The sequence below is a fragment of the Zootoca vivipara genome, chromosome 17 (assembly GCF_963506605.1).
Source record: "Zootoca vivipara chromosome 17, rZooViv1.1, whole genome shotgun sequence".
Classification (NCBI taxonomy): domain Eukaryota; kingdom Metazoa; phylum Chordata; class Lepidosauria; order Squamata; family Lacertidae; genus Zootoca; species Zootoca vivipara.
In genome coordinates, this window is record NC_083292.1 from 10626975 (window position 1) to 10648278 (window position 21304).

The following is a 21304-nucleotide window of genomic DNA, read 5'->3' on the forward strand; positions in this document are numbered from 1 at the left end:
ATATCTTTTAATACCTGTCAACCTTTACCTGCCATAGCTTATTAAACCTAACCAAAGGAGATTGACTGGCTAGCTCAGAGAGTGGTTAATGCCTCTGTGTGGGAGAGAGTGGTGTTGTGAGCCCTTAAAGAAATGAGCTATCTTCCTAACTCATGGTTTGGAGTTGGCTTCCCCCCGCCCCCACCCCAAAAAATAACAACCAACCTGGTGGCCTCCAGATGTTTTTAACATTGTCCATGCTGGATGGACCTGATGGGCAGAACAGGTTGGAGAAGAGTGGCTTAGATGAACCACAGTTTGTCCAACAAGCTGTTCTTAAGGAATCATGGGGAAAAGCTTCTGTTCTCCTCTGCATGCCTGTGTTGGAAGGAGAGACAGAAGACTGAAGCATAGGAGCCCAACTGGGGGAAGGGGACAGGTGGTATTCTTCCTGTAATGCTAAAAGTATGGTTTCAGATCTCATGCTAAAGTTTAGCATGATATCTGAACAAGCCCTGTGACAAATCACTGTTCTCCACCCCCACAAACCTCCCTCCCTCCCTTGTGTTAGGAGAATGATTCTCCGCTGCCTTGCAGGAAGACCTAAGATACAATGTGATAAACAAAACTGGGCGTGGCAACCTAGAAATTTAATTGGAATGGCTTTCCTGTGTTTAGGGCATCATGGCACAGTCTCAAGGCAAAACTATAAATTTAGGCACTTTTACACGGCTTAGGTTTCAAAACTCTCTTTTATGTTTCATTGAAAATGACAACACTAAATTACACCGTCTGAACAGATCTCCTTCTCTCCATGTAGCTGTGACAAGAGCTTGCCCCTCATTTCCATGCCACGTGCTATGCCTTGAGACATGCTCAAACCTCCACTCGCCTCTCCAATTACATTTTCCCCACACCACCCCAAAAAGTCAAATGTGCTTATCAATGGTGAAGTGTTCCCATTGACATGCAGTTCACCATAATTCCTGCTACTTAATGCACATCACCTATTAGAGGGGGACATTTGGGGCAAGGCACTCTTCTGTATTGATGTGTGAGTTATTGCTGCTCTTTAGCAATTTACAAACTATTATCACAAGCCCCTAGCAGCCCACTGCTTATACTATGCACTCGGAAGTAGAGGCCTTGGTTGCTTATTTTAAATCAGTATATGCATTCCTTTTACCAAACCTCTTTAAACCAATAGAACACATATTCCACACATACCCAGAGTCTCACAACATCCAAATGGTTTTTCAGGATTAGACGAGTGACCCTTCTCCTTCCTCAGTTAGAATGTCTGTGAACGTTCTTTGACATCACACTCAGCAGGGCAGTATGAACCAGCAGTCACCTCTCTGTAACATTTGCCCCTAATTCATTACTTCACCTTAATTTAGGGTTACCAGATGTCCCCGTTTCCCAGAGACAGTCCCCGGATTTGCGAATAAGTCCCCGGACAAATTCCATCCCCGGAATGTCCCCAAATTTCATCTAATGTCCCTGGGAAACACAGCAGCGGCAGTCTCAGCAAGCTTGGAGCAGTTGACTCTGGCTGGCTTCAGGAGCTGCTTGGAAGTCCCCATATGATGGTGGTTCAGGGGCTCTAAGATGCAGCTTCCGGGCTGCCTTCACCTTCCCTGACCCCAGCAACTAAGCTGTGAAGGGAGGCTTCATGCTGCCTATCAGAGCAGCCTCCCTCCTTGCATGTAAGCAGGAGGGGGCAGGGATCTCTCAGTTAGGCAACTGGGGAAGCCTCCCTTCCCAGTTGAGGGATCCCCACCCCCCTCCTGCTTGCACACAAGTTGGAATGGGATTGGGGCTGCTCCGATGGGAAGGGAGGCATCACACTGCCCGAGCCTTGCCACCGCTGCTCTTGGCCCTCCTCCTCCGCCTTCCATGCCTGACCCACCGCGCACCACTTCCCCACCACCACCACCACCGAAGAACCAACAACTTGGGGCTATTCAGGCTCATGGAAAAAGGAGATAGAAGCCTCGGAGGAAGGGGAAACATGGCAGTTTAGGTCAAGGCGGCAGCCACCCCTCTGCCACCACCATCACTGCAGCATCAACGTCCCGAACGTGTAGTGTTTGTTTGTTTGTTTGTTTGTTGTGTCCACAGATTCATTGAAAAACATCTGGTAACCTTGCCTTAATTCACTCTAAGGCTGTTGAGAACAAGTTCTGAATTCCCCCATGTTAATAATACAGCAGTGAAACTTCTGGCCCAACAGGAGCCAAGATTTTTTTCTTCCTGATATGACTGACTCTTTCTAGACAGAACTAAACTCTTCATACTTGAAGAGTGAAGATCAATATCAGACATAATTGGTACAATCATCGCTGCTAGACCCAGAAGGGTAATGAATGCACACCATTAAAAGCCTGCTTTTGTCTTAACTAAATGCAGCATCTCATCTGTGGGGCTCTTTGAAGGCCTGATATTTCTGCAGTTTCCTTTTAAACCCTAGTTAGAAACTATACCTTGCTGATTGATATGCAGGGATCCATTTAGAGCACACAGAACTGTTTAAAAAATGAGTGCCTGATTTCCCAGTCACGTTACAATAGCGGAATTGAATTGGGACCAGCCAATCGGAAGCTACCCAGCTTCTGCCTTCCCCTTTATTTCCAGTACAACAAGCTTTAGGACTTCCTCCCAAAGCACTTGTTTAATTACAGCTTCAGGAACATAAAGCCTGTTATTATTTTAATGGAAGGAGCTGGGAGTGAAATAAAAACGAGCTGGGCCCACGTCTTTTTCTGGCAACTTGTAATTTGGCGGACGCGGGGGGAGGTGGGGAATGGAGGAGAGATTGGGAGGGGGAACACCTGTTCAGTGGGGGATCTTTATCATTTTAATATTTTTTTTTTAGATTCCTCCATTAATTTATTTTACAGTCTTCAAACAGATATCCAGATGGGAAGTAGTGGCACTCAGGGCTTCTCTCTCCTCAGGAAGTAGAGTCAATATATAGGTCTTTTATGGCAGAGAAATGCAAATGTAGTTTCTCTACCCCCCTGGTAAACCATAAAGTGTGTCCATTCCAAACCCCAAACGTCAGCATCTGAAATGAGCCACATATGGCTGCTGGGGGAATATCTGGTCTGAGCATCCACAAAGAATCGTCTGCAATTCTCTCTCCTTCCAGAGCTCTCCTTATCCTCGCTCAGCCCCCTAAAGCTATCTTCCAGATACAGCATTACTCTGTCTCCTAGGGAGAAGCCTCAGAGCCAACACTTCCCATCTGGATATCACTTTTTCTAATCATTTTGGCAGCAGTATTCACTTCCTGTGCTCCACATAGAATTCGGGGTTGCCTATACCGCCTAGATTTTTCTTTATTTCCATGCAAGGGCAAACAACCAAGCATCTTACCTCTGTCATTTATTTAGCACAGTTACTCCACCTTTCATTGAGGCCTCACGCCTCCTTGTTCCTACAGATACACAACCTGAGGCATCTTTCTAGGCTATATGACAGCAGCAGGACTGCCAATATTTTATTTTATTTTATTTTTTTGCTGGGTGCTGGTTTAAAGCTGCTAGTGAGACCATGGTGGATCTCGTTGCCTCTTCACCAGCTCTGATTGTGTGTAACAGATGTCAGATGCAACAGAAGTTGAGCCATTGACAGAAATGCAAAACCTAGGAAAGTTTAGCAGCACCCTGATAGGGTGCAAAGTACACCAATCAATGCTGCAATCCTATTCCCTATGACAGGCATGTCAAACCTGCGGCCCTCCAGATGTTTTGGACTACAATTCCCATCTTCCCCAACCACTGGTCCTGCTAGCTAGGGATCATGGGAGTTGTAGGCCAAAACATCTGGAGGGCCGCAGGTTTGACATGCCTGCCCTATGGCATAGGTAGCCAGTGTGGTGCCTTCCATATGTTGCTGGACTACAACTCCCATCATCCCTGATCATTGGTAATGCCGGCAAGGGCTGATGGGGGGGTTGGAGTCCAAAAAACATCTGGAGGACACCATGTTGGCTATCTCCAATAAGGAGTAAATATTCTTGATCACAACGGGCTTACTGTATACATGTTCTGGCTGGATATTTCCCTCTACCATTGATATAGCCATGCCATGAGTAGCTTCACCTGTTTAATTTCTGCAGGCCAGGGTGCTGTTAAAAGTACAGGAGTGGGGCTAGTTGAAAAAGTGAGGGGAAAGATCACATCCATGTGCCATGGCCTTCTCGGTAGTGGCACCCACCCTGTGGAATGCCCTCCCACCAGAGGTCAAAGAGAACAACAATTACCAGACCTTTAGAAGGCATCTCAAGGCAGCCCTGTTTAGGGAAGCTTTTAATGTTTGATTTCTGTATTTTAATGTTTTGTTGGAAGCCGCCCAGAGTGGCTGGGGGAACCCGGCCAGATGGGCGGGGTATAAATAATAAATTATTATTATTATTATTATTATTATTATTATTATTATTATTATTATTATTATTATTATTACCATACCTTTCAAACACTTATACTTCCTCTAACATGGCTTTTCCTAAAGGATCCTGGGAAATTTATTTTGTTAAGGGTGCTGAGAGTTGTCATTTCCCAGAGTTCCCTAGAAAGAGAGATTTGTTGTTAAATTACTCTGGGAATTGTACCTTTGAGGGGAGAATATAGGGGTCTATTAGCCACTCTCACCACCCTTAACAAACCATAGCTCTCAGGATTTTTGGTGGGGGTGGGGGAGGAGTATGGCTGTTTAAAAGTGGTATCATAGTGCTTTAAGACTATGGTGTGGATGTGACCAAAGTGCCCCCACTTCCTGCTTTCTCCACCTATTCTGATCTCTGCCTCTACTCCAGTTTACTTTCCTACCCACACCGCCTCCAAGGGAGACCAGCTGTTGCTCCATAGGAAGGCAGGTTCCTTTGAACTTAATAGTTCTCTAAATTTTATTAATATGCCCCATCTAGAATTTGGTGTGTCTGTGTGTGTGTTCAATATTGGTTAGCTGTGGATTCTTTTTACTGGACCTCTCTTTGTTAAAACTGCAGATTTTGGTTCCAGATGTTTGAGCTATTTTTCATTTGGCTCACAAACAAGCCACCCAAAACATTCCACATAATGGCAGGAGAAAGGGCTTTGCAGAGGCGCCTCCGTGATGCAGAGAGACAGTCACTCATGTTCCTTCAGGGATGCTCTTTCCAGATGGATATTTGTCTTCTAAATTGTTCTGGGAGTCATGAAAGTGGTGACAAAATAATAATAGGTTTTTCTTCATTAGGCACCAAAGCATCTTCTTTCGACATGGTTTTATTGGTGTATTCATAAGCACTATGGATGCATTATTCTGGTTTGTTTCCGGCCCAGATCAAAGTTATGGGTTTGTCTGTTCAAATCCAAGATAGCACTTTTCAAATCTGCCAGATTCATTTGGTTGGGTTGTGGAAGAGGGCCTTCTTGGTGAGTGCACAGGTTTTGGCAATTCCTCTTTAGGAGATTTGCTTTGCCCCTTCCTTTAATGGCCCTGTGAAAATATTTCTCTTCGAGAAGATGCTTGGCCTGCCCATAGGGTGGCTTTGTGCCCTGTTTCACAGCCCTTTGTTTGAAGGAGTTATCTGTTTAAAAGCCTGTCTGGTTTAAGTCTGTTTCAGAGATAAAGAACCTTAAGATGCTGGGTGACTGTGAGAATCTAACACAGGCATCCCCAAACTTCGGCCCTCCAGATGTTTTGGACTACAATTCCCATCATCCCTGACCACTGGTCCTGTTAGCTAGGGTTCATGGGAGTTGTAGGCCAAAACATCTGGAGGGCCACAGTTTGGGGATGCCTGATCTAACATGAGGCAGCGTGTTTCCTGTCTGGTGGGAGTGTGTTTTATCATAAGAACATAAGCAGAGTCCTGCTGGATCAGGCCAGTGGCCCATCTAGTCCAGCATCCTGTTCTCAAAGTGGCTGACCAGATGCCATTGGGAAGCCCACAAGTAGGACCTGAACACACCAGCCCTCTCCCCACTTGTGATTCCCAGGAACTGGCATTCAGAAGCATTTGCTGCCTCTGGCATTGGAGGTAGAACCATCAGGATTAGTAAGCATTGGTAAGTCTTGGCTACTAATCCTGACACCTCAGGCCCAGAGGCCAATGCCGCACTCCAGGGCTTTCTGCCTGGCTTGCGATACTCTCCCCAGGCCACACCCTCCTGAGCCACACCCCTCACCAGCCTGAGTGTGCCTGAGTGTATAGAAGCTAGCCTATTCAAATGTAAAATTCCCATCTCTTGCTCTGCCCACTTTTGCCTCTGGCCCCACCAACCACTGGCATGCCCCCCCCCCCGAGAAAAGGTTGGTTAGAAGCCCTCTCTGTTCAAAATGTTCTCTCTCCCCAGATGTATCTTGCATTACTTGAGGCCGCCGATAATTTAGTCTTGCTTTGCATGTCCTACGGTAGATTCCTTTCAGGGAGGATTGAATAAAAATGCAATCAATGAATGAATAAACTTAAACAAACTTTAAACAAATAAGGCTGAACACACAGGGACAGAAGAGTTCTTAGTCAGACTTTACTTAGCCTCAATCTATACTCTGTTACTTGAGACTGCTGGTAATTTTGTCTTGTTTTGCAATTTGTCATCCCATTAGACCAAATTAGAGTCAGACCTTTCCACTCTCTCCCCCAGCATCTGGCTTTGTGGTCATGTAAATCTCAAAGAGGGAAATTCCACTTGAAGGTAGTAGTATGAGACTCAGGCAGTATAAGTCATCAGTGATTCAGCCCGCTCAATCTGGTTTCTGAATAATTTTGGAGGCTTCAATGCAACAACAAAACCTGACACCCCTCCTTTTATAAGAAGACAAGGGAATTAACCCTCTGAGCCATACTTCTTTGTGAATACCCACTGCCACACAATCTAGAGGTTGCCTGAAAATCACACTCGGAAAACATCATTGCAATTTCACCTGTAAACATGCACTTGGAAGAGAGATAAAGAAGTAGAGGAAGTGTGTTAAGGGGAAACCAATCCATGGAAAATCATAATCTGAATCCCAAGTTATCCAGCCGGTTGAGCAGTTTATTGTACTGTACTGTGGAACAAAATGCTTCTATTATTTTCACTGCAATTGATTCACCAGTGGAATTTTTTGTCCATTTTAAATTTCCATCTTTTACTTTCATTGCTGGACCAGAAAATCATGGCTTCTTAAATCCAAGCTAGACTCATAAAACCATAGGCTTTCTATGGGTGTATGGATCTTCTATTGGCTTGACTTGAGCTGTTTCAGTCCCTCAGCTAAAATGATGGAGCCCCCCTCTTAAGCTTTACCACATTGCTGTTCCAATCATGTGTTCTGGCATCTAACCATGTGCACATTATTGTTATTATTTAAAGTATTTTAAAAAATATTTATATTCCACTTTTCTGGCCAATGTGTGTCCCAAGTGGCATAGAATCAAAACAAAAGATAAAAATAATACAATCTACACCTAATGTAAATTACAGCAATGTCGGACAAAATACATCAGATTGGATTGCCTGGCCAATGGGATAGTTGTAAACCCTTCATTGTTGCTTGTCATAACTGTTAAGTGGGACCTGCAGCAAAATATTGTAGTGGTGGGGTGCTCTGTTCAGGCTGCTCGCCAGCCAACAATGGCATATTTCAGGATATTCTACTCCATTCCCCTCACCCTCATTTTCCATTTCCCGTGAATCCCCATAGAACTCACTCCCAAGCCAGCGGGCGAAGCTGCAAATAGACTTAGAATGGTCTGCAGTCTCCCTGCAGATTCTGGTCCGTACTGGGGCACTGAGCCCATGCAGCTGTGCTCCAGAGTTTGTGTTTTTGTTGCTGTATTGCCATCTAGTTCTGGGACTCGATGCTGGACTTAGTAAATCAAAGTGAAATGCATGGTGGTTCCTGTAAAAGTAAATCATGCTGGCTGGGTTGTTACCTAAGTGGCATAAAGCACAATGATTTGTATGCCGTTGTCAGCTGTGCTTTCGGATCCAGTGTTTATCTCTCTCAGCATGGAGTGTGCAGATAGATAAATAAATAAGGCTGACTGTAACACCAGCCAGAGAGCAGAGAGAGACATGTGCATGACCAAAATTTATACCAGTGGTTGTCAGAGCCAGCTCTTGTGTACTGGAGGGTGGATTGAGGTGAGTGAAGCAAAGGAAGTGATGATTTGTAGTAGCAAGCAAGATTGAGCCAGGATTCACTGTGGCCTATTAGGACAGAGAGGTTTCATTGACTGTCTTGATTGATCTCCTTGAAACTCCTTCCTTTGGCCAGATCTGGGTGGTGGCAATGTAGGGTGAATCCCTGCCTAACATCCTGCAGGTTCCCGGATTGAGATTAACACTTTTCCTGGGTGATATCTAAAATGTTCAATATGCTTAGCCCTCTGAACTGTCCCTATGCCACCTTTCAGTAGGCTTGCTTTGCACCCTCCTCAGGTGTTTTTACCTGGCTGGAATGTGTCTTTGAACTCTGATGGGGCCTCTTACTTGCCTGGATGGAAGGTAGAAATGGCTGTGCTGTATGAAGGGGAAAAATATGTTTGTTGCTCTGCCCACCTTTGCCTCCAGCCCCATCCACCACTAGCATATGACCCTCAGAAGGTTGCCCAGAGGAGAATGCGGCCCTCAGGCTGAATCCCCCCCCACCTTTGATCTCTGTGTGTGTGTGTGTGTGTGTGTGTGTGTGTGTGTGTGAGAGAGAGAGAGAGAGAGAGAGAGAGAGAGAGAGAGAGAGAGAGAGAGAGAGAGAGATTTCCAGTGTTGCTTTTTTTGGTGGAGGCAACATGTGCCTTGGGGAGGTATGTGAGCTTTGGTCACTATGCAGGGCACACACACACACACACACACACACACACACACACACACACCTCACATAAGGCCTTGGGTGTTTTATACACTTCTCAGGAAAAATGTGGAGGAGTCAAGAGGGAATTGTGTTGCTCCCACACTCTTCAAATCACCCTGCCTTTGTACATCTGTCATAAAACGCACCCCAAGGTGGTTGTTATGGAGTTCCCCAGCTGAGAACTGATTAATGCCAGACCAAGCCAGAGCCCCTCAAAACACAGTCCCTTTGTTAGAGAAAACAAAGGCTTTTTGGTAATTGGATTCACATTGAGGAAGGCACTTAAAACAGCAAAGTAACATGAAAAATCTGCCAGGTTATGTCGTAACTGCAAGAGTGGGTGTTTAGTTGTTTTAAAAGAGCATGACTGGTCTCTCTCCCTTTCTTTTTACCAGCTTGCTTTGGTATATTGAAATGGGAATTTTCACTCCCCTCCCCTGTCAAATCCCCACTCGTATGCATCAAACAGTGAGTGTTTTTAGGCACTGAAGACACTAGAATAGCAAGCAGGTCACTGGGTCTGTGAACAGTGACAAACTGAAGAGCTGTTTTTACCCATTTACAAATTTCTGCAGTGTATGAGAAATGGAAGCTGCTTGCCTTAAGGCTTTTTTTTTTATTGGACAAAAGTCAATCTCTGCATAGCAGTCAATGCTAAACCCCATTTATTGGGGTTGTACATAAAGCTCTCAACTTTTGAATGGCCCAGCCAGGCATCTTTTATATAACATGGTCCCAAGCAAAGGAAATGGATGTATTTGGGAGAAAGGACCTAATAAATACTGACCTTAAGCAGAGACTTGGGCTAACACCTAATCTCACTGAAATGGTGCTTTGCTCTGCCTTTGATATCCCGTTGAAATTGCTGTGAACATTCATAAGCAGCACTTGGTAAATAGAAAAATTTCCAATGGCATATTGGATCATAAGAAGTGAGACTGGGTTAAGGTGACCAATTACACATTGCACCAAAAGAGGAAATGTGTCACTTATAAAAGCAGAGAAAAGAGGGCACTAGTTTGCATAAAATTTCCATATACGTAGTAATTTGTGTAGATGCAACTGTAGAAATAGTTCCCATATTTAAATGGAGTACAAAGCTTCTCACTATAGTATGGAAGGTTGTGACCAGGTGACCTTTGGGCCTGCATAGTCTCCTGTCAATATAGAACCGTTGATGGGCAACTTCAAGGCCCTTGATGTCCCTTCTTAGGGTACACAAGAGAACAAGAAAGATGAAAGTCATAATGTAAGCAGGTGAGAAGGGCCCTGCTGGATCAGGCCAATGGCTCAACTAACTACTTCAGCATCTTTTTCTCACAGTAGCCAACTAGATGCCTATGGGAATCTTGCAGAGCAGGACCTGAGCGCAACAGTCTCACTTCCTGTGGTTTCCAGCAACTGCTAAAACCGTAGCTTTGCACTTCAAAATCAGGTTGTGCTGGAGGTGCTGAGGGTAAAGGGCAAGTGATGTTAGGGGCATAGGAATCTGACTTATACCAAGTCAGACCAAATTGATCCATCTAGCTCAGTATTGTTGACACGGATTGGAAGTAGCTCTCCAGAGTTTCAGACAGTAGCCTGCCCGGAGATGCTGGGGATTGAACCTGGAACCTTCTGTATGCAAGTCAGATATTCTACTATTGAGCTATGGCCATTCCTTAAAAAAAAAGTAAACTTGAATAGTCATAGAACTGTAGAATTGGAAGTGACCCCTAGGACCATCTAGTCCACTCTTCTTTGGGTTAACACCAACTTGCACGGTGTGGTTTACTGCTGGCTCGCTCCTGACACAAGGCTGGTGAGGAATGGGGCCTGGTGATTGTCTGAAGAGCCTTGGAGGCTCACATTTTGCTCTAATTCCTGTGGTTCCGCACACCTGGACTGGACAAAACTGGGCTAGACAGACAAATAGGCTGACATGGCCTAAGCCTTAGGCCCTAAGGCATGGGAATAAAGCCATAACATAGATTGGGGAAAGGGCCAGAACTTTGCATGCTGAAGGTCTCGGGTTCAATTCCTGGCATCTCCAAGTAGGGCTAGGAGAGATCACTGTCTGAAATCCAGTAGAGCTGCTGTTGGGCAGTGTAGACAGTACTAAGCATATAGCTTAATATTTTCTCTGGCTTTGGAAGGGGAAGAAATGGAAGCAGTGACAGATTTTACCTTCTTGGGCTCCATGATCACAGCAGGTGGTGACAGCAGTCACAAAATTAAAAGATTCCTGCTTCTTGGGAGAAAAGCGCTGAAAAACCTAGACAGCATCTCAAAAATCAGAGACCTTGTTGACAAAGATCTGTATAGAAAGCTGATCGCCAGAGAATTGATGCTTTTGAATTGTGCTGGAGGAGACTCTTGAGAGTCCCATGGACTGCTAGAAGATCAAACCTATGCATTCTGAAGGAAATCAACCCTGAGCGCTCACTGGAAGGACAGGTCCTGAAGCTGAGGCTCCAATACTTTGGCCACCTCATGAGAAGAGAAGATTCCCTGGAAAAGACCCTGATGTTGGGAAAGATTGAGGGAACTAAGAGAAGGGGACGACAGAGGACGAGATGGTTTGACAGTGTTCTCGAAGCTACTAACATGAGTTTGACCAAACTGCAGGAGGCAGTGGAAGACAGGAGTGCCTGGCGTGTTCTGGTCCATGGGGTCATGAAGAGTCGGACACAACTAATCGCCTAAACAACATGGCTTTGGAGCCATAGATGGGGCTGTTTCTTGGTAGCACAAGGGGAATTCTGAGAAAAGCTGCCTCTGTGTCCACTCGAGGATCACCACAGAGCTCCACAGTGAGCTTGCTGACAGCTTTCCATGTCTGACTGCCTCCCTGGCGTTGCATGGTGCCACCAGATGTGCAAAAGATAAGCCCCTCCTGCCCGCACTGACGACAACAGCGCCTTGTGCTTTGATTGCTTGTCTAAAACTAAAATTCAATTATTCAGCGCAGGCAGGCTTTGCTGTGACACAGAGGGTTAGGAATTAATGTTAACACTGTTTCTGGTTAAGACTTTTTGTGTTGATAAATAATTCATAAGGCAGTTAGCTCCTCTCTTTTTTTTCCCCGAGTCCGACAACACAAGAATATATTAATACAGTAGACTCAGCGAAAGGTCAGCCCTGAATGGTGAAGCATCTGAGCCATCTTTTATTCATTTTCTGACACAGACTCATTAATTATTACCACATTTGAAGGTCTGCAACGGGAAGAAGCGCTAATGAGAAAAAGGATATTGGGTTTGATATCTGACACCCGCTCTCTGAAATGACTTTGGGGGGAGGGGGAAGAGAGAACGTGGACTTGCTCAGCTAGGTATGACGCTGAGCAGTATGTCTTCTTAACCAACAGGCTGGCTTTGCCAGAGAAGCATGAGGGACAATAGAAGCAAGCACAGATGTGCATTGGGTGTGCATATGCAGAGGGACCATAGCTCAGAAGTAGTGCACTTGCTTTGCATATCTCTACTCAAGATCCTGGAAATCTGATGCCCATACTAGGCTTGCTAGACAGACTGTTAGTCTGGCTTGGTGTAAGGCTTCTTCCTCTATTGCCTGCAAGCAGCCTTGTACCCAGCGTTGATCAGAATTCTAAGAAACCCAAAGAATCAGTGCAGTTCTTAAAGGTTCAGTCCACCATCTTGAATCCAAATGGCATCAAAATGTACCTAAACATAGATGAAAAATCTGATCCTTTATTTCAGGAAGCATCATGTGAAATAGGGTTATGATATCTTAAGAGCTGCCCAAATGCATAGGAAACAAATGGACAAGGTATGTAAAAACAATTTAACTGGATTAGTCCAAAAATCTGAACTAGAACAGAAAGTAGTTACTGTTTTTGCTGGATGAACTGGAATTAGATAGGTTAAGAATTTGAACTAGAACATATTAGGCCATATTATGAAAGATTGCCAAAGCCCACCCCTAATTACCACCAAAGGATCTTTGAGGAGGATTCCCAAGGGTTGAAAGGCACTGGTGTGTAGACATTTGCCAAGAATAAGTTGTCTTCAGACAAATTCTTCACTTTCTAGAGAGACCAAACAATGGACAATGGTGGTAATCATTCTCCCAGAAGGATGGGCAACCACTGACATACATTTGGATCCTTCCTGCACTCAGCCTAGGACTTTGAAACCAGGAACAGATGGTCCAAATGAGAAATTCCAAGGATTAATGGCAATTTGCTGGTCTCCAGAGCATAAGAACCACTGCCCAGCTTTTTTTTCTAGGGCAATGATGAATGATGCACAGCTGCATTAAAACAGCTGGATATTCTGACAGGCCATCCAATATGCCCTTTCTTACTTGTCCACCATCCCTCTTTTTGATGGTCACTTTGCTAAACAAAAACATGCATATTTCCTTTAAGCAGACACTGGCTCCTTAAAACAGAAAATTGCCTTCTCTAAAACAGGCGCGATGTTGAAGGGGTGGGCTGGGCTGTGAAAAAAATATTAGCATGTAATGTAACGTCTCCGGAAATGTAGTGTTTGCTACAGCTGTGTATAAATTTGTTTAATGGGTGTCTTAACTCACCATCAGACTCATAAAGGCAGCCACTGTAGAGGCTATTAGGCTGCAGTAACTTAATTGCTCGTTAATTGGGTAATTAGTGCTTTGTTTTGCTTTAAAGCCTAAACACTCATAAAAAGTGAATTAGCTGAGTAAACAAGAATGGAATTTTCATGATATGCTGTCCAGGTTATTGCACATAATTAATCAACCTTTTACAGTATTATAATTCTTTTTTTCCCTAGCAGTTGCATCAGGTAGGCAGATTGGAGAGGAGAGTTACAGAATAAAATAAAGTCTTGAGAGACCTCAGGAGAATGCACACATTTTTATAGATCTTCTATTTGAAAATAAGTAAACTCCTTTATATATGACTTGGTCCCATCGAACAGCCCCAAATGTCCCAGAGGGTAGAGGAGGAAACTTTCAGGTTTGAGATTGTTGTGTCAGGATGCCAGGTGTTGCAAGGTACGGAGTTTGGTGATACCACACAACAGACTGGGTTGCTACTAGTATGATATGTATGGAGATACAAGACAAAAACTGGAAGCCTCTCCTGATATATCACCACTGTTGGAGGCAGCATGGCTCTGAATGTTGGTTGATGGGAATCGCAAGTGGGAAGAGCGCTGCTGCACTCAAACCCTGATTGGGTGCTTCCCAGGGGCATCTGTTTGATCACTGTGGGGAAATGATTGTGGACTAGATGGGGCTTTCGCCTGATCCAGCCAGCTTCTGCTTATGTTCTTAAGGGGATTAGCCAAATTCATTGAGGATAAGACTATCAATGGCTGCTAGCCATGATGGCTATGTTCAGTGTTGGAAGTAGTGTGCCTTTGAATAGCATTTGCTGGAAATCACAAGTGCAGAGAGGACTGGTGCTCAGGTCCTACTTGAGAGCTTCCTGGTGACATCTGTTTGGTCACTGTGAGAACAGAATGCTGAACTAGGTGGGCCTTTGGCCTTATCCAGCTGAGCTCTTCTTAAGTTCTTATCTATACTGGTCCAGAGCAAAATGCAGTAGGGGGATCAAATCACTGAATGTTTCCTCGTTCATTCATTCATTCCCCCCAACATCCCTGTACATTATTAACTATGCTGTTGTTGTTGTTTAGTCGTTTAGTCGTGTCTGACTCTTCGTGACCCCATGGACCATAGCACGCCAGGCACTCCTGTTTTCCACTGCCTCCCGCAGTTTGGTCAAACTCATGTTAGTAGCTTCGAGAACACTGTCAAACCATCTCGTCTTCTGTCATCCCCTTCTCTTAGTTCCCTCAATCTTTCCCAACATCAGGGTCTTTTCCAGGGAATCTTCTCTTCTCATGAGGTGGCCAAAGTATTGGAGCCTCAGCTTCACAATCTGTCCTTCCAGTGAGCACTCAGGGCTGATTTCCTTAAGAATGGATAGGTTTGATCTTCTTGCAGCCCATGGGACTCTCAAGAGTCTCCTCCAGCACCATAATTCAAAAGCATCAATTCTTCGGCGATCAGCCTTCTTTATGGTCCAGCTCTCACTTCCATACATCACTACTGGGAAAACCATTGCTTTAACTGTGCGGACCTTTGTCGGCAAGGTGATGTCTCTGCTTTTTAAGATGCTGTCTAGGTTTGTATGTGTGAAATACTTTGTTCATGGACAAAGACAACAGGCATATATTAACTATGCTAGAGAAGCTCCATTGTGACATAACAGTTTTGGTCTTTCCCTTCACTACATATACAATAAGATGTGTTTGGCCTGGGCGGCATGCATTCCCGTGGGTGGAATCATTATTTGTTTGTGTACGGCCCCTTCAGACTGGTGTCTTATTGCAAGTGTATTCTGCGACATGTTCTTGACACAGTAGTAATATGTTAGTGCTAGATATATTCTGCTTTAGTTTGTTCTGTGATGTTTCCCTAATGTGGCCACATTACTGCTGATTAGAAGGGCTAAAGGACAACAAAAGCAAAAGAAAAATAAAGCAGAGCATTTGTGGTATAAAAAGTGACATGATTCAGTAAGTAGTTTTGGGATAAGCACTAATGACCACCCCAAACCTCATGTTAATTTTTAAAAGTTTTTTTTTAACACACCATACATTTAAAACACATGGCTTCCCCTAAAGAATCATGGGAAGTGTAGATTACACATCATAGAGCTACATTTCCCAAAGCCTGCTGCCCTTCAGCTCTGCAGTCCATGGACAACTGTTCTGAATAATATTTAGTCCCTGAGTAAACGTTGCATTAAAACGGTTTTGGCTGTAGCTTCTAAAGTGAGAAGAGACCACAGTAAGGTGAGATCTCGATGTATTTGTCTTTGGTATTTGTGGTTGCATGTCAGTGTATATGAAAAAGAAATTGTGATGACATCAGACCACTGTCACTGGAGCACGATTTGAGGTTTTACCCAAAATTATGCTTAACCACAGAGACTGTTTAGCTGCAAGCTAAAAAGTGGAGTAGACTGTGAATTTTCGCACATACAAGACTTGAGAGTGAGAACAATGTTTGTCATATCTTTCACACATACCCGTCTCAAAGTCCTACCCATTACTAAGAGGAGTACATAGGAAGTAGAAAGAGCTTATGCTCATTCCCCAGATCAAAAAGATTCCTGGTTTGCAGAGCTAGGAAAAACCTCTGGCTGAGATCCAGGAGAGCTATTCCCGGTTGGTCCAATGGCTCCAGCTATTATCAAGATAGTTGAATCTTCAGTTACATTACCCTCAAAGTACCAGATACTTGGGACAAATAGGAGCTGTCCACATTAGTGGACTTGGGGTGCCAGTCCAGTATCCAAACACACATTGCTGCTATAATGGCTGAAATAAATGTAAACGTTTTATTCCATTGCTCCTTCTCCATTCTGTAGCCTCCTGCCTGGTGTGCTCTCTCCACTGCAGGGCTAATGAGGTACTGTGGGAGGTATTTGGTTCTTCAGGTTCACAGCAATGTGCCTGTGAGTGTTATGATCCTGTCCCTCCAAGCCGTAATTCAATAGGTGGCTGTTCTGGGGGGGCCTGCCTGTTTTACTCAAGACTCGGTGGTCTGTTGATCTCCAGTGGCAGAGCCCTGAACCTGGTCCAGCTCCTTAGCTGAAAGACTCCACAGCCTCCAGCTGAACCATAATTGCTTCTGGACTCTTGGGGTCATGACAGCAGTAGGGGAAACAGGGATGGGTATGTCAGTCTTTGCTGCCTCTACAAGATCAGGGTTCTAAAACTCAGGAGGATCCCTACATGAATAGAGCAAGCTCCCTGCTTCAGACCGCTCCCTCCACTTGTGGAGTGCCCATGCTTCTCCGTACTTCCTTTTCCACAAAACGTTCATTGCATGGTTCGGGGATGAGGACCCCTCTTCAGTCCTAGGACTGCATGCCTGTGGTGTATGGGGCCAGAGGTGAAAGTGGATAGAGCAACAACAGCTATGACTTTTCCCCTTGTGTGGTAAAAGGTAAAGGTAAAGGGACCCCTACAGGGGCGTACCCAGGATCAAAACTAGGGGGGGGCAAGGGGGGGGGCCAAGGCACGGGAGGGGAGGGGCCACAAAGTGGGAATGTGGGCGGGGCTACAGAGCCCAGGTGAAATCAAAATAAACCTGAAGCGACGGCGGCGAAGGGGAGAAAACCAGCGGCCGCCTAGAGGAGAAGAGGGAAGTCTGGGGGTGGGCGGGGGGGGGGGAGAGAAGGGAACCAGGCTTGGATCGGGGCCTCCGCGGAGGTCTGGAGCAAAGCCCCGGCCTCCGCGAAGCTATCCGAGGCTCCGTTGCTGCAGCGGTCTCAGGCGCTGAACGACTCCCGACGTTCGGGAGACCTTTGAGCACAGCCGCGCTGTGCGCATGCGCCCTGCACGGCGGCCGCCGGAGTCCACAGCCGCGCTGTGCGCATGCGCCCCGCTTTGCGCATGCGCAAAGGTCTCCCGAACGTCGGGAGCGTCAGCCCTTGCCCCCTCCCACACAGCGCGGCTGTGTGGACTCCGCACGGCTCGGGCGCAAGAGACTGCTGCGGGCGCCGAACTCGCGCTCCGCTGGGCTGTCCTCCGCCTCTGCCCACCAGCCCCGCCGGCAGCGCCACTCTTGCCCGCAGCTGCCCGACCGGCCCTGCCTCTAGAGTAGGGCAGCGGCCCCTCCCTGCCCCGCGGTGGGTACGCCCTTGGACCCCTAACCGTTAGGTCCAGTTGCGGACGACTCTGGGGTTGCTGCGCTCATCTTGCTTTACTAGCCGAGGGAGCTGGCATACAGCTTCCAGGTCATGTGGCCAGCATGACAAAGCCACTTCTGGCAACCAGAGCAGCGCACGGAAACGCCGTTTACCTTCCCGCCAGAGCGGTACCTATTTATCTACTTGCACTTTGACATGCTTTTGAACTGCTAGGTTGGCAGGAGCTGGGACCGAACAACGGGAGCTCACCCCCTCATGGGGATTCGCAAACCCTAGGCTCTGTGGTTTAACCCACAGCGCCACCCGCGTCCCCTGTAAGGTAGGCCAGACAAAAGTGAGAGGTTTCTTCCTACACTCACACATCCCTCCCATCCACACAAACAAGCAAGCAAGAGACATTGCCAGAGTTCAGGGACACATTCCAGCCAGACAAAAGTACTTGAGGGAACAGAGCAGTGCCCATGAAGGGCATGACCTGGGGAGACTCCCATGGGGTAGATAAATAGGGCCACATTTGGACCCTAGGCCTGAGGTTCCCCACCTCTGGCATGAATAAGGAAGTACCTGAAAAGGAATACAGCTTCAGCATATTGGTAAACTTGCACAGTAGCAATAAAAAGTGCATGATTTCTTGCCTAAAAAGTGGAGGAGGAGGAGGATATCCAAATTGGCTCTCTTGGGGAATTTTGGAAATAGGCAAAAGCCTTGTCCTGTTCTTCTGCCAATCCCTGGGCCTTCTCAGTAAGAGACTGTCTGGCAGTCCGATGTTATGGCTCCAACTCTCTGGCATACATAACGTAACTGCGATTTTATATGTCTAATAAGTGAAAATAAGTTTTCTGCTTCAGAAGCAGTGGAAATAATTACTTAAATAAATCTGAGATAGTCTCAAAGAGTAACTTGATAGAGCTGCTGCAATTGGGGCTGATCTGGTTTGACCTGTGGCCAATGACCTTCTCTTGTCCTTCATCCAAACCAAAAAAAATAAAAAAAATTAAAGAATCCGGCAGCAAACATCCTCAACTCTGTTTGAGTAGCTCTAATTTACATAACTTAGGTAGGCGTAAAAGATGAGGAATGACCTTTTCAACATGACTTCAGATATTAAAACGATCTTACAATCTTATTATCATGAGAATATTTCGCAGAGTATTAAGCTCAATAAATTACCTTTTCCCCAAGCTGATAACCCTCGATCCCTCAGGGGCAGCAGCAGCAATGATGTTGGTTCACGGCCTCCTTATTTTAGCTGAATTGCTTAATTGGTATGTGTTCTACATCCCAGATTGAGTATTTGGAGCGCAAATGAAGGTTAGAACCTTTGTGCTAGTTATCGACGGAAGGAAAATTGATTCATGCTCAGAAGTGTGGTTGGGAGACGGTTCACCATTCTCACTTGGAAGGCAATATCCTTCCAGAGGTAGCTTTTTCCTCTCCTCTATTTTTTATTTTTTGGCAAAAGGTTATTGCAGAAGGGAAGTACACTCGGCCAGAGATTAAAGGCCCCTGGGAGGCTGCTTCCCCCTGCCTCCCAGGAATAACATCAACAACTCTCAGGAATATGAGAAGGGGTTGTAGCAGCTTGCATGTAGCAGGCCCCATCTCCTGGGATTCGTTGTGAGTCATAGAAGGCAGACAGTTGGTTGACAGCAGACTGGAGTTGGTGCCCCATCACCCTAATGGAGCAACCTCCACTGTTGCACTTGTCTTTGTGGCCTTTTGCATGCCTCTCCCAGAATGGGCTGATTCATACCACCCTTTCATTTTACGATACATTGATGTCAACACCAGGCGACTTCTCTCGCTCTCTCTGCAGGTGATGAGCTGGCTGTGTTTTGACACACCTCCAAGTCACAGATCTGCACCCAACCTGCTTTGCAGGGGCATATTTCCTTGCGTGCTTGGAGACATGTTGAAACAATCTCATGACCATTTCTCCACCTGGGGAAAATAACGGAAGTTGACTCTGCTTTCACAAAAATTAGCTCAAGGTGGCTGTGTTAATTGGCCTTAAGTAAACGAAACTGAGACATTTTAGTCTCTCCTCCATTCTTGGCCGCCGTGAAGAGCTCTGCAGGTGGAAGGGAAGTGGAAATTTATAACTGACACCCCCAAAAGACCACTCCAAGGAATGCTGCCAGCCAGGCCGCTGGGGGCGGCCTTATATTATGTAATTCCTCCACCCGGGGAGGGAAAAAGTATTGGAAACAAAAAGAGCTCTGGGCAGGGGAAGAGAGAAATCTGTGAAACTGTGCCAGATGTCAATGGGACATTAAGTGTTGATTCCAGGTCACAGGCCCATCTTAACTAGTGCTGCCTTATTATGTGCTCTTAAGTAGCTAGCAGTAGGAAGGGATCACCTACCTTGCAAAAATAGAATACAAAATAATATTGGCCAAAGCTAGTGTTAATTGGCAGCAATGACGCTTTGGGGGATTACGGTTCAGCATACTAGGCGAGGAAGGGAGGGGGGTGAGAAGCAGGATCACATTAAATCCCTTTTAACACTATAAAGCCAGACAGAAACTCTAATGTCTCTGTGTAAAACACTTGTGTTCATTAGTTCTTTTCCATTGCTTTTAAATGTCAACATCTCACACTGTGGGTTGTTAATCTTCTAAACAGAAAACGGAAACCAACTTTTAAGGATGGGGGAAAGCCATGATGGAAAATCTTCACGAGCTCTTAAAATATTTATTTGTCTGTCGTTCTGTCTTGCTTCTGTCTTTCTTTTACTTGTACTGTAGTGAAAAATCTCTGAGCTGGTGTGAGCCACAGGCCTTGTCTAGACTAGGAATTATTGACGTGATGTTAGATCTTATTATCTCAGGATAAAGCAATTATGTATCAACATATGCTAACATTATCTATCTATCTATCTATCTATCTATCTATCTATCTATCTATCTATCTATCTATCTATCTATCACACACTCAATGGTGTCATTGGGTCCCCCTGCCAGGCCTAGCTTACCACATTTTGAAGAAAGTAATTATTATTATTATTATTTATATACCACCTTCACCTGAAGTTCACAGGGCAATTTACAAGATAGAAACACAAAATACTAACATAATAACAAAAAACAGTATACCTCCCCCCAGACACAAGTAAAAGGCCATAAAATGTTTAATAGGTTTATGGCCTGTTTGTGCCTGGTGCCTAAAAACATGGAACAAAGGAACCATGTTTTTGCCTAACACCTAAAAATAGAGAGCATTCATTCATTCATTCATTCATTCATTCATTCATTCATTCATTCATTCATTTTAACTTACTAGTCACTTGCCACCCAAAGGGTCTTCCAAACAGCTTAACTGAAAAATAATGATGGTGCCAGGTGTGCCACCCTGGGGCTAGCATTCCATAAATGGGGAGCCACCACTGAGAAGGCCCATCTTGTGTTACCAGCCTTGGCACCTCCTGCAGATGGAGCAAATGTGTTCTCTTGCTCCAGAGACCAGGACTAGAACTACAGATGGCTGTTAAGGATGTTGCAGTTGTATCCTACATTGTAGATCCTGTATTTGATTAAGCAGGAGATTGGACTTGATGGGGCTTGCTTCTGAGTAGCCATATATAGGCTTGCATTATGAATCTGACAATATAATAATATAGATTTACTAGCAGGGGGGGGGATACCCAAAATCCACTGCTTCTCACTTCATGTTTCTGGCATAAACTTGGGGTAGGAGGGTTCTCCTGCAAATGTCACCAGTCTTTAAGCTATCAGTTAATCAGAATAAAAACTGACATTTGTCAGAACACTTGTTTCCTTTAAAGATAGAACAATATTTTTTAAAGAAAAGGAAAAGCTTGGGAAAAGGCTTTTACTG

At 45.2% G+C, this 21304-nt stretch overlaps 1 protein-coding gene across 12 annotated transcripts in view; it reads left to right on the plus strand.

Moving 5' to 3' along the window:
• FBRSL1 (fibrosin like 1) overlaps nucleotides 1–21304 on the plus strand; it is an 808905-nt gene that overhangs the window by 451357 nt on the left and 336244 nt on the right. The window lies entirely within an intron of this gene.